General features: G+C 46.3%; 1 non-coding gene across 1 annotated transcript; it reads right to left on the bottom strand.

The window, feature by feature from the left end:
* Positions 1–7,931: 7,931 nt before the first annotated feature.
* On the bottom strand, positions 7,932–8,093 carry LOC145691165 (U1 spliceosomal RNA). The gene has a single exon (XR_014132375.1). It is a non-coding gene; the product is annotated as a U1 spliceosomal RNA (small nuclear RNA).
* Positions 8,094–20,454: the final 12,361 nt, after the last annotated feature.

The following is a 20,454-nucleotide window of genomic DNA, read 5'->3' as shown; positions in this document are numbered from 1 at the left end:
CTCCACCTCAACGAACCCCTTTACTGTCTGTAGTGATTCGTGGCGTTGACCCTAGCATCACCGAACAAGAACTGTTAGACGAACTCAAGGCTGATGATATCCATCCCAGTCGTGCACTTCGCATCAAAAATGCAACAGGTCCTACTTACATGGTCAGACTGCTTACTGACAACCAAACACTCATAGATGATCTTCTCCAACATGGTGTTTTTATTTACCGTTGTCACCATCGAGTTGAGGCTTCTCGCACGCCACAACCTCTCTCTCGACGATGCGAAAACTGCCTCACCTACAACTCACATCCGACCAATCAATGCACTCTTCCATCCATCTGTGCACACTGCAAAGGCCAACACAAGATCAAAAACTGCACCCTCCTTCAACAACCTCCTGTGTGCAACACCTGTAATGGCGACCATCCCACTTACTCTTATCAGTGCAAAAATAAACCGAAGCCGCTGCCAGATAAACCAGAGACAGTGGTGCCGCTCCGACTACATACAAGTGTTTCGACTGGCACTCAAACCTCTTTACTTCCACCTCCCACAGTCGAAAATGTCTTGCAGTTCATCCCTCTAGTTTTACAAAATGCTTTCCCGTTTCAACGCGACGCCATTCTATCACATGCAACAAAAGCTGCTTATGACATATTCCATATCCATATGGCAGCCACTTATTCCGGCCTATATTCCCATTTTCATTTCCATTCTGAATCTACACCTCCTGATCAAGATGGCGGGGAACAGAAATAAGATAGTAAAATTGCTCTTCTCCAATATCCGCTCGCTCAAGACTAATCGGGTATTGCTTGAAAACATTATGACCTCACTCAACGTTGATTGTCTTGCACTCAATGAAACTTTTTTGAAGCCAACTGACCGGTACTACTTTCCACACTACCACCTGTTACGTAGTGATCTCCCTAATAACATTGCTCGAGGTGGTGCCGCCATTGCCATCAGACAATCCTTACCTCGTCGTCACGTCATACCACCGTATCCTGACCAGTACACCGAACACGTCATCAGCACCGTCTACTTTCCAGCCCTTACTCTGACCCTGGCAACCATATACGTCCGATCTACTCAACCTTTGCCATACCGCTTTCTCACTTACCTGGATGTCAACTTCAAAACATACGTAGTTCTTGCAGATCTTAATTACCACTCACGCACTTCGGCGCAGAAACAGCGTTTCCAGGACTTCCTACATACCACGCATAGTTCTTGTATTCCTCTGCCCCACCACACACGGCCTGAGAGTGACACCACACCTGATGTGGTTATAGTCAGTAACAATCTGCTCCCCAACTCTTCTGTGGATGTACTTAGCTCGGTTGGCAGCGATCATCTCCCAGTTCTGCTTACAATAACTCCTCCTGGCACCAAACCCAAGGAACCACCAGCATCCTCTGCGACCTACAATTTCGCCAAAGCCGACTGGGAGAAATATCGAACCAATATTTCTGAGCAACTGGCTTTTACTCGCACCGAAATCTCATCTTTAGACGACATTGACCATGTTTCCATGTCTCTTAGTACAATCATTGCAGGGGCTACTGAACATGCAGTACCGAAACGTTCAATCCACTCACATCGACCGAGTTTACCACCTCATGCAGTCATTCTCCTTCACCGGTCACATGCCCTTTTGACTGAATACAGGCGGACTCACGATGCACACTTTCTCATACTGCATCGACAGTTCCAACGCATGGTCAAACAGTACCTCATAGCCCGGAAAAGACTCGACTGGCGAACCTCATGCAACGAGTTGCGCAACGAAACCAATGCCACTAAATTCTGGCACTTATTTAAACGTCTTACTTACCAACGCCGGGGCTCCCACTATCCTATTCTTGTTGATGGCAACGTCCCTACGACGGATTCTGACAAAGCAGTCTCCTTCGCTAACCACTTTGAGGCTGTCTTCACCCCTCACAGTGCTCCATTGTTTTCCCATCCATCACACCGTCATATTACTACTTTGGGTAATCCTGAGCGACCATTATTTACACCTGACATGGCCCATCAACCTGATCCGACTAATTCCTTGACAGCTCTAATCACTAGTCCTGAAATAGTAACTATGCTTCGTCGACGCCGCAATACAGCACCTGGGGCCGACACTATCACATATAACCAAGTTCGGCAAGCCCCACCGGAATTCCATAATGTGCTCGCTCAGTTGTATACTACTATTCTCACGACTGGCCATTTTCCAGCTCTTTGGAAGCTCGCCAAAATAGTAGTTCTTCTGAAACCGGACAAAGATCCAACCAACGTCGGATCATACCGCCCAATTAGTCTAACTAACGTCTTCAGCAAAACTATGGAGCGTATTGTGGTCACACGCCTTCATTCTTATCTCCAAACTCATCATCTTCTACCCGCAACGCAAGCTGGCTTCAGACCATCATTCAGCACTACTGATCAACTGCTCAAACTCTCCAGCCTCCTGGTTAACCACTTGAATAAACGACTGCCTTCTGTCCTCATCTCATTTGACGTCGAACGAGCATTCGATACTGTGTGGCATCAAGGCCTTATTTTCAAACTACTACGTATTATTCCTTTACCGTACGTTCGCCTCATAGCAAATTTTCTCCATCAACGTTCAGCTTATATCCAAATTAACCAGGCTCAATCCCACCATTTTGTTCTTCGCGCTGGTGTACCACAAGGCTCAGTGCTCTCCCCCTTATTATACATCTTATATGTAGCAGATATGCCCCAACCTCGGCCACCCATCCACGCACTCCAATTTGCTGACGACACCGCCTATATCGCCTTGTGTTCCTCTGTTGATCGTATCAACATCACTCTCCAACCAGCCCTCGATAAGCTCGTCAGCTGGTGTCTGAAGTGGAAGCTGAAATTAAACCCCTCCAAGACCCAAATGGCATTATTCGCCCGCAACCGCAACAAATTTTGTCTAACTAGAAATCCCGAGCGTCTACATCTTACACATCTTGACTCACCGTTGACCTTGTCAAACAGTGTCAAATATCTAGGCGTCATATTTGACAAACACCTTACCTGGACCGCCCATCTCTCCCTTTTACAAGCTAAGATTAGACGTCGTATAAATTTGTTGCGCTGTCTCTGCGGCACCAACTGGGGTCTCAACACTAGACTTATTCTCCATACGTACAAAGTTTTTGTCCGCCCTGCCCTTACACATGGTCATATTGCCTGGTTGTCAGCTCCACAGCACTTCTACGACAAATTACAAGTCCTGGAACGTCATGCTCTGCGGCTTGCATACTCATTACCGCCACATACTCCTACTCAAGAGGTCTACCGCCGCACCACCATTCCCACGCTCTTACCCCATCTGTATCGCCTGCGCACTCGTTACATACAGCGCCGTATAGCGGAAGGACGTCCTATCCTTGGTGAATTAGTAGACCAGACTCCTGCACAACCACGGCATGCCTATCCTCCAGTTGACCATCTACTCGCTTTAAATGACCAAGAAGAGGCCACTGCTACCTATAACCCACGTCGTCGAATATATCATTGCCATCCGCATATCTATAATCCGTAACCTCTATCCTCCACATTTGGGTTTTCATCCACGCTCATGCACTTCTTCTACCGCATCCCTAGATATAATAATGAATATACAACTGTCCATTTAATAGCATCCTGAGCCCATCTATAAACAAAAGATACCAACAACTCCGTTTTCACTGGCCCCAGAGAAGGCGTTACCTTCTGTGGCCCGCCCAGTTTCGACTGGGAATGAAATTGCAGGTAAAAAAAAGCTCTAATCATACACACCTGGCGACTATAGTCGAAAGTCTATAAGTCGTGCGATTAATATTAGGCTAATTGTTCATTAGTTTAGTTCGTTGTTCTCTTGTGCGGAGGATTGTTCCAATCGACATCGGCCTTCGGGTCCGAGCCGCACAAGCTAGTTAGGGCTTGCTGATTACTAACTTTGGTTTGACAGTCCACTTATACCCTGCACGGGTCGCAGCACTTAGTGTTTTGCGAAACGTCAGACATCTTACTAATCCTAGCCGGGTACGCATTACACTCCGGTGTTTGCGTTACACCAAATTCTTTATTTTTCTTTGAATATCTGCATTATCTCCTTCATATCTTCATTCTTTTGTCTTATCTTTTCCGGTGGCTCCTGACCGAAGAAAGGCTTTGCCTTTCTGACGTCACTATCAACCGACGCAATGTCAAAGACCCCGGACTTTTCATCAGCCAAAGGCAAACATCAAGGCCTTCCTTCGTCTATAATGGGACCCCCGCGAGAACCAAGGCGAGATGCTCCACGGACACAAAAGCGCGCGAAAGCTTCTAGCACGTCTCAATCTTCCGAGGGCTCACACCCTCGTGATAGAGATCGTTCCCGTTCTCCTGCTAAACTATCCTACACCGAAGCACTGTTGAGTCCACCTAAGCCTACCCCCGGTGCGTCTACTACCACCTCTCCTGCAGTTACGCCAGCTACCTCGGTAGAAAATCTTATGGACATTGGTGTCACCAATTCATCCATTCCAACTATCATCAACATTTTGTTCACGAATCTCAGCCCAGCTTACGCAACCATTAAATCTTTCTACCAACAGGTTATGCGCTACTGCACTAGGCTAGATTTGAAACAACTTGTCAGAACCCAAAACGGCATTATTCTAAAAACCACTAATGAGAAGCTGTATCAACAACTGATCAATAAAGTGGGACCGGAAATGTTTAGGCCAGACGCCAAAATCCAACTCTTAACGTCTACAACCTCGAAGACACCACCACCACCTCGACGTACTGCTCTCCTGTCGGCCGTGATTCGTGGTGTTGATCCCACACTCACGGAGCAGGACATCTTGGAGGAACTAAAGGAGAAGGGGCTACATCCAAAGCGGGCTATAAGGATTCAAAACGCAAATGGGCCAACCTACATGGTGCGCATACTAACCGACGACCAGAATCTAATCGACAATATCCTCCGCAACGGAGTATATATCTATCGTTACCACCATCGAGTGGAACCATCTCGCACTCCGCCACCAGTTCCGTTGCGGTGTGAGAATTGTCTGTCCTACAACACTCATCCCACTAATAAATGTACATTACCCACAGTGTGCCCATATTGCAAGGGGTCCCACAAGATGAAGAGCTGCCCAAATCTACAACAGCCGGCAACCTGCAACACGTGCGATGGTCCCCACCCAACGTATTCTTACCGATGCCCGAAGAAGCCACAACCACTCCCTGACAAGCCAGAAACTGTCGTCCCTCTTCGCCTTCATCCGGCAACACAAATATCCACTGGCACCCAAACCTCTCTCTTACCGCCCCCAACGGTAGAAAACATACTTCAATTTGTTACATTGGTACTCCAGAATACTTTCCCCTATCAGCGGGAAGCCATACTTACCCACGCCACTAAAGCTGCCATGGATATTTTTCACCTACACTTGGCTGCTACTTACTCGGGCCTATCAATCTATTTCCACTTTCATTCAGATCCGCCATCATGAATCACAGACCGCAAGACAGACGCCCGATCCGCTTGCTTTATTGCAACATCCGCTCCCTACAAAAGAATCGGGTTCTACTGGAGACCATGGCAACAGCGTACCAAGCGGACTGTATTCTACTCAATGAAACTTTTCTAAAAAGCTGAGAACCTTATTATTTCCCCCACTATCGCCTGTTCCGTTCAGATTTTCCGCAACCTGTTGCTCGGGGTGGCGCTGCGCTGGCCGTTCGATCTTTCTTACCATCTCGCCATGTCACACATATTCATCCTAGTTTATACCCGGAGAGCGTCATTGCCACCGTTTACTTTTCCAACAAAATTATCATAGTTGCCACAATTTACGTCCGGTCGACTCAACCACTACCCTACCGCTTTCTTACCTACCTGGATACGCATTTTAATACGTACGTACTCCTGGCGGATCTTAATTATTCATCACGCACCGCAGAACAAAAGCAACGATTTGAAAATTTCCTCTTGACAACTAAGGCATCCTTCATGCCAATACCGCACGCCACTCGACCGCTTACTGACACAACGCCCGATGTAGTCCTAGTGTCTCATAATCTGGTCAACATTTCCACTGTTGACGTCCTGGGGACCATCGGGAGCGATCATCTGCCGGTCCTACTCACCATTACTCGCCCTAGCCGTGATGCCACTCCCCTTCCACCGTCTACTAAATATAACTTTCATAGGGCGGACTGGGACAAATATCAAACCTTTATAACGGAGAAACTTACGGGTACATCCCCCGATCTTACTACCTCCGACGCCATCACCCAACTTGCTGCCACGCTCACCGATACTATCCTTCAGGGCACAGACCAGTCAGTTCCTAAAGCAACTACGCCTCAGTCAAGGCCCTCTCTACCTCCTTATGCTCGTACGCTTTTAGACCGCTCCCAGGGCTACCTTACAGAATACAGACGCACCAGGGACCACCATTTCTTACATTTACATAAACAACTACAGCGTATGGTCCATTCTTATATCATCGCCAAAAAACGTCTCATGTGGCGCGCTTCTTGTAACCACCTCCGTCAGGAATAAAACCCGGTAAAATTCTGGGCCCTCTTCAAACGCCTTACCTTTCAATCCAATAGACCGGAATACCCGCTTCTCATCAATAATACAGCTCCAGCGTCTGATGCAGATATTGCTCAAGCCTTCGCCGACCATTTCCAAACAGTATTTACACCACATATGGATCCGATTTTCGCTCATCCTAGTCACCAACATATCACAGCAGCAGGTACTCCACATCAGCCTCTCTTGGCACCGACTTTCGCACCTCCGCCTCCAGCTCGCACTAGTCTCCTAGAGCCTATCACTGTTGAAGAGATTCATTCAGTACTCTCTAACAGACACAACACCTCACCGGGGGAGGACTCAATCACCTACCGCCAGCTGTCTCACGCGCCACCTCTCTTCCATAGATTGCTGGCACTCCTCTACACCGCCATACTCATCACAGGCTTTTTTCCTTCTGCCTGGAAGTTAGCTAAAATAATTGTCTTTCTTAAACCAGGCAAGAATCCCACGGAGATCACCTCGTATAGACCCATCAGCCTCACTACAGTATTTAGTAAGACTTTCGAGCGGATCATAGTGAAACGGCTTCATATACATATAGAACGGCACAACATCCTTCCAGTCACGCAGGCCGGCTTCAGACCATTATTTGCCACATCAGACCAGCTCCTGAAACTCTCGTCTTTGATCGCCAATCATTGACGATGAACGATCCGCCTAATGTCAGAAAATACAATGACCATGGTGTTTTGCGACGTCGACGTGTGCCAATTGCCTCTTTGTTTTGGTGTCGTATTGGAATATCCATGTCTCATCACCCATGATAATATTACCCAAAGCATCATTTTTACACAATCCCAAAACGTTTTGACAAATTTCCACTTGGCGAGAGTTAAAAAAAAATCTTGGGACAAAAGTAAGAGGTAAGTCAAGTGAATGATGATGATGAAAAATTTGGTGGAATGAGAATGTGTGTGAAATCCCACGGACACGATATTGTTGACCACAAATTTACTTGTGTGGGTTTCGAAGTAAGCGCTTTAGCACTGAGCCTGCCACATTTGGAAGAAAATGAAGTAACATGTAGCGAAGGGCCATGCTACGTTGCGAATAGTAGTCCTCGTTCGATCACCAAAGTGAAGCAGTGTTAGTACTTGGATAGATGGACTGCTTGGATATATCACGTTCTGTAGTTTTCGTATGAATCAGGATATTTATCTGTAACAAGTCAGAGTGGTAAATGTTTCAGTTTTACACGCACGGCACAGTTTAAAGGCTACACAAGACGGATGATTATGAAAGTCTGAGTAACACCCACAACTACAAACCGAAACCATAGTAGTGGGCACTGTACCACTGAGCTTGCCAACTAGTGTCTACGTTTGAATTGTTTTATTCCGGGACAGCACGAACGCAGTCCCGACTAACAAAAATTACGCTCCCGAGATACCCACGTTTGGGGTATTCGCAGGGGTCAACCCAACCGAAGTGCAATGGAAGGATCTCACCCCGGGGGAACCGCCTTGCTGATCGCGGTAGCCCCTACGCCAGGTAAGTATGCTCATGAAATCCAAGTCATTTGCCCAATCAAACTGCCTCAACGAATCGACAGTGAGAGGTTACAATTATACCACAAACATAGATGTGTTTTCTGCACTAGTACTCATTTTAATGTAGGCAGAAAAGTCACTAGGAAATAGAAAACACAGAAAATAGAAACATGTTTATATTATGACAAGAAATTACCTGCCTGCACTCGGTTACTACCATCGGTGAGCAATCTACTGCCATCTGTTGGCATTTCTTCTTGTTTTACGTCTTGAACATGGGCACAACTGAGAGGAATAAAATGATTATGGTATAGTTTACAGCTATTTATGTTTCGAAATGTACGTATATGTAGTTGGTTGTGCTTTCTTGAAGATATTTGATGCCTATTTCCAACTGTGTAACGCAAACCGAAACTGTTCTATCTGTGAGCGCACTATTGCTATGCAACAATTTTCTGGCTGTTTACAATACGAAAACTATAACATTTGACAATGGAATGATTGGTAAATAATTCATGAAAAGCTGATGAAACATTGAGATTGCTTTAATAAATGTAATTTTCCTATTTTCATGCAATATATACTGGATGTTGTGAATGGCACCAACATGGCGGATGGGTTGCGTAGCAGCAATGTATGTATAGGGACTTGTTAAATACATGCTAGTAGTGCATTTTCAAATCGAGATAGAACCACAAACTACACAAGCATGAAAATGAAAGCACTTATTGGAACCAAATAGCAGCGTCTAAGATTTACATTTATTTGGGCCATATCTATTTTGGATTGAATGAAAGGTGTCTAACACCACTAACTCTCACCACAGCTGTGGAAACATTAGTGTTATAAATTGGAAAACAGCGTGCTTTCGCCAAGAGAGCAAATAGCTCAGTTAGGTAAAGCAACGAGTTTGTATACCGAAGGTAGACGGTTCGAATCCCGTGGAAGTAATGTTGTCATTTTGAACTGGCCACCTGGAATCTCTAACCAGGTAAAAAAAAATAGGGTATCCGTAGCTGGCGGAGAAAAATAATCAAGTCACTTAGTGTGTCCATCCCCAATTGTTATTTTTATTCGCGATCTTCGTACATACGGTTGGAATACTTGCCTCTTTGGGGTTTAGGAAACAACCGTCGAATTGTATTTTCATACCTCCACGGAGGTTGACACCCTGATTTGATCTTAACTGTTGACAACCTTGCTATTCTCTAGGCTTACGATTTATTTTGATACTCTCCTCTTCGGAGGCAGAGATAACTAAAATTCGTTGACGACTTTGGCAACTCTACCGGCTAACGATTCGTAGTGCTTCCTCCTCGGAGGAAAAGCACCTTGACAAACTAAAACCTTAGAGCACTGCTCTAAGTTCATACCATTTATTGGGAACGCCACTACCTTTCTTGTAAGCTGGCGCCATCCCCTACTCTAACAATAAAGATGGCTTCTCAGAAGACATCCACCAAATCTGAGAAAAAATCTCAATCGACGAAGATTCCTGCTATTAGGGACAAAATAATCCGAGCCACATACAAACCCGAAGACTTTCTTCTGCCCTTGGGCAAGAAGAAGCAAACAGCCATTCCAGGGGAGCTCAAATCAAAACAAAGTACACTTAAGCAATCAAGTGCCTCACAACCGGCTACTTCAAACAAGCCTGAAGATATGGACTTTACACTAGTGGGAACACTAAAGCGACGTAGGTCTTCATTGGAAAACCTTAAGAAAGCAGACTATCCGCCACTCCCAGTCAGCAATAGGTTTGATGTTTTGTCTTCCACCCAAGCAGATAATGCTAATGCCAGCAATAATACTGCTCCGCCAAAACAGCCGCCCAGTCATAAGCCTCCTCCCATTTTCATATACGGCATCACAAATACATATACTTTCATAAAGACCTTGTCACGAGCATTAAAGGAGCCTCCATTAGCACAACCAAATAAAGAGCGCATTCGAATTCAAGCGTCCAACAAAGATGATTATACCACCATCAAAACTTACTGTGAGCAAACGAAGACTGAGTATGCCACAGGTGTAGCAAAAAATGAACGACCTATTGAGGTAGTTGTCCGAAAACTACCTATTGACACAGATTTAGGCGACCTAAAGGAAGAATTCTCCCGACTGGGGTACAAACTAACCAGCGTCCACCAAATGTCTCGTAAAAGCAAGACGGATGACAAGAAAATAATGATGCCACTGTTCTTGGTTGCTTTAGAACGAACTGCAGCAGTCAAAGAAATATACGCTATAAACAACTTGCTTCACTACCGGGTTCAAATTGAACCTTACAAGCCTCCCTCAGTCTTGCAATGTTACAGATGTCAACGCTTGGGGCATTCACAAGACACCTGCCAAGCCCACCCGAGGTGTCTCAAATGTGGGCAATCACATTTTACACAGTCATGTACTAAACCAGACACATCCACACCCGCCACCTGCGCAAACTGTCAGGGAGATCACCCAGCAAATTTCCGAGGCTGTCCGGTATTTAAATCCTACTCAGAAGCTCTCAAATTGCCGGTGCAACATCCGAACAAACACCCAGGTATACCTAAGGAAAATTTACCCACACCATCCTCAGAGAAAATTTCCATTCCCACTGCTGATAATATACAACCCGTGACTAAGGATGACAATGATGTTGAAGCTCCCACTTCTTCTCACAACCAACCAGTTACTGCCGTCCGACAAGAGAACTCTAACGAAGATGTTGACTTAAAATCAGTTCTTTCATTTCTGAAGGGCTTACATTTCCGTAAAATACTTACACACATTAAACGTGGTATCACACGTTTTCGACAAGCTGCAGACTCAGCTTCCAAGGCTGCAGCAGTAATCGAAACAATAGCGGAAATGGTTGACGATGGCTGTTTCTAAATCCGGCGTCCTACACCACACACTTATACTTGCCACGTGGAATGCAGATGGTCTTGAGGGGCAGAAACAAACGCTTCTTCGCTTTCTAATAAAGCATAGAGTTGATGTCATGTTCATCCAAGAAACACATTTTACTGCTCGCATCACTTCTTGGCGCCTATCTAATTACATTGTATACAGACAGGACAGAGTGGGTAGACAGAAAGGAGGATTGCTGCTCATAATCAAAAAGTCATTACCAGTAAGGTCGGTTACAATACCACCACTACTTACTTAAGAGGCACTTGGTGTTGAGCTAATAACTCCAGGAGTTCCATTAGTACTGGTCACTGGTTATAGGTCTCCGGCCACACATTTAGAACCGACCGACTTCGACATCATCGCAAATTTAGGGCCCAAAGTTATCTTAGCTGGTGACCTTAACGCAAAGCATGGAGAATGGAACTCCATTACTCCAAACACTGCTGGAGACGCTTTACACGAATATCTCCTCACGTCCAACTTTATCATCAGTGCTCCACCAGATCCAACTCATTATCCCAAATTTGGCGGCCAACCTGACGTGCTTGACGTTGCTCTTTGCAAAAACGTATCCTTTAGTACTCATCCATATGTTCTCTCGGACCTAGACTCAGATCATGATCCAGTTATTTTTCATGTCTCCCACCGCAGCATCGCCCACACTGCTCCTATTCTTAAACACATAGAAACTGATTGGGATTTGTTTAAACAAGAATTAAACACACTGATTGACCTAAGAGATCGGCCCGCCACCATTCAGGACATCGATCAGGCAGTTTCTCATATCACTGTAGCACTTCGTACAGCAGAGGCAGCAAGCTCCACTACTACAATCTCTCCAACGCAAACAGGTCAATGCGACAGTCTACATCTGCAACTCTATATTCATTTAAAACGTTGGGCTAGACGTCGCTGGCAGCACACACTACATCCAGCCTACAAGACACTGTGGAATAAACTGCGTGCAAAGATCAAGATGCTGACTCAGCGACAAAACCAACAGTACTGGGAAGATACTTTTCGCAACCTCACAGTAAATGATCGTAAAATTTGGACATACTCTAAATCCTTCCAACGGGCTACTAATGCTTCCAAAGCCAGAGTCCTCCAAGGACCACAAGGACTGACTCAAGACCCGCAGTTGCAAGCAGCTACTTTCGCTGACTCCCTGCAAGCACAGTTCCAGCCCAATAGAGGCCAACTTGATCCTTATTTCCACCAGCACATTAGAACTACCTTATATAGTATACGAACTCAAAACCCTACACATGGCATCAACCCAGTTACACCTCGGGAAATAGAAAAACACATCAAATGTCTACCGACAAAGACAGCACCTGGGCCTGATGGGATTCGACCTGTGATACTGAAACATCCAACTCGAAAATTACTGGTCTTTTTGGCATATTTATTTAATGCCATCTTTCAAATATGCTACTTCCCAAAGACCTGGAAGGAAGCTCGTATCATCACCATCCCTAAACCCGGAAAGAATCCGCTACTTCCGGAAAACTATAGGCCGATAAGTCTTCTGTCACACTTAAGTAAATTATTTGAACGTGTGTTCCTCTGGAGGTTGAAACAACATGTCGCCAACAATGATCTTCTACCCTTCCATCAGTTTGGGTTTCGTGCTCAACATAGCACTACTACCCAACTCGTACGAGTAGTTGATCACTTAACAGTGGCTTTCAATAGAAAACACCACACCCTTGGAGTATACCTGGATGTGTCAAAAGCATTTGATAAAGTATGGTTAGCTGGATTATTATATAAGCTATACACTCAAGGTTTTCCGGATCGTTTTCTGCATTTACTTCGCTCTTATCTAATTGGCAGATCATTTCATGTGTCGGTTGATGGTGTCAAATCCTCGTCTAGGCCAATTAAAGCAGGTGTCCCACAAGGCGCTGCACTTTCACCGCTCTTATATAATCTCTATACAGCAGATCTTCCGACTTTACCAAACTGCTTTTTCGCAACGTATGCCGATGATACCGCTTTTTTCACAACAAGTAGTTCACTTGCACAGTGCTACATCTATATGCAACGTCAACTAGACAGTTTTCAGGAATGGGCAAGGCGCTGCAGAATTAAAGTAAATGCCGACAAAAGTTGCGCTGTCATCCACAGTAGAAGACGCATCCGCGCCCCTCGAAATCTAATATATGAGAACGCACACATTCCTCACGCCACGCATGCGAAATATTTGGGTGTGACATTAGATCATGGGCTCACGTTTGCCCCACACATCAAAGATATAAAGCAACGAGCATTACGGAAAATCTCGGCATTGTACCCCATTTTTCGCTGCAGTTCAATCTCTCATGAGGTTCGCGTGCACATATTTAAGATGATAGTCCTGTCCACACTTTCTTATGCATGTCCTGCCTGGCAACATGCTTCTAATAGCCTTCTTCAAACACTCGAAAGTGTGCAAACCAGGGCCGGTCGCATCATCACTCGTCACGACAGATATACACGCAACAGACAAATTCTGGAAGATTTAGAGCTGCCTCCTGTTAGAGAAGTTCTACGGCATCTCCATCATAAGTTCTGGCATACTTTACCAAGACATGTTAATCCAGCTATAGCCACCATCGGCACCGAATGCGCTCTACGGAATGTTCATCGCACGCCACGCATTTAATATCTTTCCATAGCTCGTAATAACAATATCAGCTACTCTGCGACAGTTGCAGATGTAGACTTCCAGACATAACAAAGCAATAGTAATACACAACTAGCCACCAGCACATCTATCTATACTCTTTATGCCATCTTACTCATGGAGTCAGGGGCTTCGGCCCGATACTCTTCACAAAACTTCAACATTACTGTGACCGTGACCGTGACCGTTTCGCCATACTCACCTGGCGACTAGAGTCGAAAGTCTATAAGTCGTGCGATTACTATTAGGCTAATTGTTCATTAGTTTAGTTCGTTGTTCTCTTGTGCGGAGGATTGTTCCAATCGACATCGGCCTTCGGGTCCGAGCCGCACAAGTTAGTTAGGGCTTTGTTGATTACTAACTTAGTTGTCAAGTCCGCTCAAACCTGAACGGGGCGCTACACTTTAGTGTTTTTGCGCAACGTCAGGCACTATACTAATTTTCACCTAGTTGGTGACCCAACACTTCGGTGTTAGCGGTACGCCAGTTTCGCCAATTTCACTAGTTGTCTGAACATCGTCCTTATATCTTTCATAGTCTCATCTCTTAGCATCCTCTTTTCCGGCGGCTTTCGACTGACGAAAGGCCTCGCCTTTCCGACGTCTCCCTTACGACGACGACATGCCTAAGACCCCGGATTTCTCCTCAACCAAGGGCAAACATCAGGTCCTACCTTCTACTATAATGGGATCCCCCCCCCGAGAACCTCGGAGGGATACTCCGCGCTCCCAGAAGCGCACTAAACCAACTAGTTCTTCTCAATCTTCCGAGGGCTCGCCCCCTCGTGATTGTGACCGTTCTCGCTCTCCACCGAAGCCATCCTACACGGAAGTTCTGAAGAGTCCACCCAAAGCAACTCCTGGTACCTCCGTCAGTAACTCTCCACAAGTTACACCAGCCTCCTCCATCGAAAATATCATGGACATGAGTGCCGACACTCCCACTGTCTTCAATATTCTCTTTACCAACCTCAGCCCGGCTTACTCAACAATCAAATCCTTCTACCAGCAAATTATGCGTTACTGCAATAGACTGGATTTAAAACAGCTACTGAAAACCCAGAATGGCATCCTTCTTAAATCTACTAACCCTCAATTATATCAACAGCTAATCCATAAAGTAGGACCGGCGATGTTTGGCCCCAATGCCAAAATCCAACTACTGACGTCCACCACTTCAAAGACACCACCACCACCTCGTCGCACCGCTCTTCTCTCCGCGGTAATCCGTGGAGTACAGCCCGCTTTGACAGAGCAAGACATTCTGGACGAACTTAAAGAGGAAGGTCTTCATCCTAAACGTGCCATTCGCATCAAAAATGCTACCGGGCCCACGTATATGGTGCGCATCCTGACGGATGACCAAAATCTAATTGACAATATCCTCCGCAACGGAGTTTATATCTATCGCTGCCACCACCGGGTGGAGCCTTCCCGTACTCCTCCTCCAGTCCCGTTGCGGTGTGAAAATTGTCTTTCATACAATACACACCCTACCAACAAATGCACGTTGCCTTCGATCTGCCCACAGTGCAAGGGGTCCCACAAGGTCAAAAGCTGCCCCAATCTCCAACAGCCGGCTACATGCAATACCTGCGATGGTCCCCATCCTACTTACTCGTATCGTTGCCCGAAGAAGCCACAGCCATTACCTGATAAACCGGAAACAGTTGTACCTCTTAGACTCCATCCGGCCGCTCAAGTATCAACAGGCACTCAAACTTCTCTCCCGCCGCCACCAACAGTGGAGAATGTGCTTCAATTTGTTACACTGGTCCTACAAAATATCTTTCCTTACCAGCGTGAAGCCATTCTCACACACGCTACCAAAGCGGCCATGGATGTCTTCCACCTCCATATGGCAGCCACTTATTCCGGTTTATCAACTTATTTCCATTTTCACTCTGATCCACCATCATGAATCTCCGATCGAAAGGCAGGCGTCCGCTAAAGTTCCTCTTTTCCAACGTCCGCTCGCTGACAACCAATCGTATTCTCCTTGAAACGATGGCCACAGCTTATCAAGCAGACTGCATTCTTCTGAACGAAACGTTCCTCAAACGCAACGAGCCATATTATTTTCCTCATTATCACCTGCTTCGTTCAGATCTATCGCCGACTGTTGCTCGAGGTGGTGCTGCTGTGGCTGTCCGACCTTCCTTACCTTACCGCCATATTACGCCCATTAATGCTGGTCTATACCCGGAGAACGTCATTACTACAGTTTACTTTGCCAATCGAATCATTACCGTTGCCACCATTTACGTACGCTCCACACAACCACTCCCTTACCGCTTTCTGACTTATCTCGATACCCATTTCACCACCTACATACTTATGGCAGATCTCAATTATTCCCGTCGTACCGCCGACCAACGACACCGATTTGAAGATTTCCTACTTACGACTAAAGCATCCTTCATGCCAATCCCACAGGCAACTCGTCCTATGAGTGACACCACGCCTGATGTAGTACTTGTCACCCACAACCTGCTACCATCTGCAACGGTTGAAGTCCTGGGGACCATCGGCAGCGACCATCTTCCTGTCTTACTCACCATCGCTCAACCAGGCCGTGATGCTATTCCAACTACTCCGTCTGCAAACTATAATTTTCACCGGGCCGACTGGACGAAATATCAATCATCCATCACAGAGACGTTTGCAGGTGCCTGCACTGACCTCTCTACATCAGATTCCATTCTCCAACTCACGGAAACGCTCACTGATGCTATTACTCGTGGCACAGCCCAGGCGGTCCCTACCTACACGCCGCATCCTTCCAGGCCCCCTCTGCCTCCATATGCCCGTACGCTTCTAGCTCGGTCTCATATCTATCTTACGGAATATAAGCGCACCAGAGATCCGCTCTTTTTCCATCTCCACAAGCAATTCCAACGTATGGTCAATTCATTCATAATAGCCAGGAAACGTCTCACGTGGCGCTCCTGCTGCAATCAACTACGCACCGAGCAAAATCCAAATAAATTCTGGGCCCTATTTAAACGACTTACTTCACAATCCACTCGATCGCAATATCCACTTATTATTAATAATACCACTCCAGCAACAGACGCAGACACAGCACAAGCTTTCGCCGACCATTTTCAAACAGTTTTTACGCCACACATGGATCCCATCTTCACTCATCCGACTCACCAACATATCATTGCAGCAGGCGCCCCGCATCAGCCTCTCTTCGAACCGCTTTTCGCCCGTCAGCCTCCCGACAATGGAGCTCAACCCCACCCAGCAGATATCACCTCTGTTCTGTCCAATCAACGTAATACATCTCCGGGAGTGGACTCCATAAGCTACCGCCAGCTGTCCAAAGCGCCGCCTCTCTTTCATAGATTGCTTGCATTCCTTTACACTGCCATCCTCACCACAGGCTTTTTTCCACCTGCCTGGAAACTAGCAAAAATAGTCGTCTTTCTCAAACCTGGGAAAGATCCCAGCCAGGTCACTTCATACAGGCCCATCAGCCTCACCACAGCTTTCAGTAAGACCTTTGAACGCATTATCGTGAAGCGGCTCCATGTTTATATTCAACGTCATAATATCCTTCCACTTTCACAAGCCGGCTTTAGAACCTCTTTTTCTACATCGGATCAGTTGCTCAAACTTTCCTCACTGCTCATCAACCACTACAACAAGTTTCTTCCGGCAGTCCTGATCTCATTTGATATTGAACGGGCTTTCGATACAGTGTGGCATGAAGGGTTGCTTTACAAACTTCAACGGCTCTTACCTCTCGCATATGTCCGGCTAATTGCAAATTTTCTATCTGACAGGCAAGCCTTTATCAATATCAACGGTGCACAGTCCACTAAATTCCCACTACGAGCTGGGGTACCCCAGGGGTCAGTTCTATCTCCCCTCTTATATATATTATATGTTTCGGATATGCCGATCCCACCACCACCGGTGCATGCGCTTCAATACGCAGATGACACCGCTTATCTTGCATTGGGGTCATCAGTGGACCGCATCTCCATTCATCTACAAACAGCCATAGATAGTCTCATCGCCTGGTGCTTAAAGTGGAAACTAAAGATCAATCCAACCAAAACCCAGATGACGCTCTTCGTTCCAAATAAAAACAAATATTGCCCTACACGTAATCCGGACGCCTCCATATCACCGTCCTGGACTCCACCATACCTCTAAGCAATAGTCTGAAATACCTGGGTGTGCATTTTGACAGCCATCTGACGTGGCGATTCCACCTCCGAACTTTGGAGCAAACCGTCCGCCAGCGCTTATATCTACTGAGTCGGTTGAAGGGCACTACCTGGGGCTTAGATTCTGCACTCCTACTTTATACATATAAGGTATTCGTTCGTCCCGTAATCACCTACGGCCATCTAGCCTGGCTATCTGCCTGTAAATTCTATTATGATCGCCTCCAAGTTCTGGAACGCCGCGCCATTCGCATTGCCTATTCACTACCAGTTCGCACACCCACCGCACTTGTTTATCAGCAAACATCCATGCCGTAACTTCTAAACCACATTTATCGCCTCCGGACCCGCTATATCACCCAGCATATCAATAATAACCATCCAATTCTTGGCGAACTTCTGGACCAGGCACCAGCACTTCCTCGCCGTGCATATCTTTCTCTCGATCATCTCCTGGCTATCTATGAAAGAGAGGCGCAGACGGCAGATTATAACCCGGACCGTCGAATCTATCACAGCCATCCATCCATCTATCCCACATAATTTCTAATCTACACTTACTCCAATGCTTACTTATCCACCGTAGCTGACCATACAGGCTGAATAACATCTTCCTCCAGCTTCAATCACATCCTATTAACCACCCATCTTATCTTGCTTCAATAGCTTTGTAATTACTCTGGCCACAGAGACGGCGTAACCGTCTACGGCCCGCCCGTCGCATGATGGGAATGAAATGAATGAATGAATGAATGAATGAATGAATGGGGGTTAATGGGGACGTCAGCAACGAGGCTATATGTCCCCGTCACGATGAACAACGTTGCTCAGGACTGCAAGATTAAAAATGAATTACACGTTAAAACGAAGACAGTGCAAAGGAACGAGAGTGCTGCTAAATGAATAATAAATGGAAAAAAGCAAAAGTGTAAGATAAAAGAATAAATAAGATAAAAAGATAACAATAACAATATACAAAAATAAACTTAAAACAAGTGACAAAATATAAAAATTTAGCAGCAATAAAACAAGGACAACAGATTAAAAACAGCTCAGAGAACGTGAGCAACGCCAATAAGATGCAGAAACTCAAGTACCCGGCCAACAACAGCACGATCATCCCCCAAAGCACGGGTGAGAACAGAAGGCAGTCCATAACGTTCTCTGAGATCTGAGTATTCAGGACATTCCACAAGAATGTGCTGAATACTCAGGGGAACTATACACTCTTCACAATACGGACGGTTCAACCTCCGTAGCAAGTAACTATGCGTCAGATGAGAGTGTCCGATACGCAAACGCGCCAAGAGCACCTCATCTCGACGACGAGCGGACGAGGACGTACGCCACTCACCTAGGAGTGGTTTGACTGCATGCAATTTATTCTCAATGGCCCGGTCCCAATCGGCTTGCCAGTGAGAGCGCATCAAGATGTGAAAATAGGAACGAAGATCGGAGCAAGGAAGGCTATGCTCCAGTGCAACCCCGGCCAAGGCGGCGTTCTTGGCGGCTGTATCAGCAAGTTCGTTTCCCCGGATGCCGACATGACCCGGCACCCAGCAGACAACGACGACACAACCCTGTTGCTGCAATTGATGGCATCTCAGAAGAATGTCCTGCACGAGAGAGTGCATACTAAAGGCATTCTGTATACTCAGAACCACGCTCTGAGAATCGGTGCAAACAAGCACACGACGTAATGAAAGCGTGAAAGCATGGTTCAAGGCAAGCTTAAGTGCAGTCAATTCGGCAGTGAACACGGAACACAGGCGATGCAAATTGAATTCGGAGCTGCCCTCGTCGGTGACAAAGGCACAGCCTACAGAATCCCCATCCTTAGAACCGTCCGTATAGAACACACTAAAATCGTGGTACTGATCTAACAGTGCGGCAAATTCTTGCTGGTACACCTGGGAACTAGTTTGCTGTTTCGAATGCAGAGACAAACGTAAATCATGCCGAGGTAGACGGAGCAGCCATGGTGGAATAGCACAAAAGCGAACCAACGAAAGAGAGGGCCACACGAAATCGTCGGCAAGAAGGCTCTCGCACGCACGGATGTACCATGGACGTGTAGAGCGAGGACGTGCAGCATAGCGCTCGTATATCCGACCACCACGGAGACATGGTCTACACGGGTGGTCTGGGACACAACGCACATGCGCAGAATAATTAAGGAGTAGTCTACTGCGACGATATACTAACGAAGGTTCATTGGCTTCAGCATAAAGGCTGGTGACGGGACTTGTTCGGTAGGCACCAGTAGCAAGACGAATACCCAGGTGATGCACTGTGTCAAGTTGTCGTAACATAGAAGCACGAGCAGAACCATAGACAATACAGCCATAGTCTAACTTGGACCGAATTAGACTACGGTACAAACGAAGTAGAACAGTACGATCAGCACCCCACGTGCGGTGGGAAAGGACACGAAGGAGATTCAGAGCTCGAAGACAAGAATATTTAAGATTCCGTACATGTGGTGCCCACGACAAGCGACGGTCAAACACCAGACCCAAGAAACGGACTGTATCAACGAATGAAAAACGGGTGCCATCGAAACAAGTCCGGGTCAACAACGCACGTACGCTGCCGGCAGAAGTGAACACATTGGGATT

The sequence above is a fragment of the Thermobia domestica genome, chromosome 7 (genome assembly GCF_964235325.1).
Source record: "Thermobia domestica chromosome 7, izTheDome1.hap1.1, whole genome shotgun sequence".
NCBI classification, from domain to species: domain Eukaryota; kingdom Metazoa; phylum Arthropoda; class Insecta; order Zygentoma; family Lepismatidae; genus Thermobia; species Thermobia domestica.
Note: the sequence above shows the minus strand (reverse complement) of the source record. Positions and strands in the feature narration are given on the sequence as shown.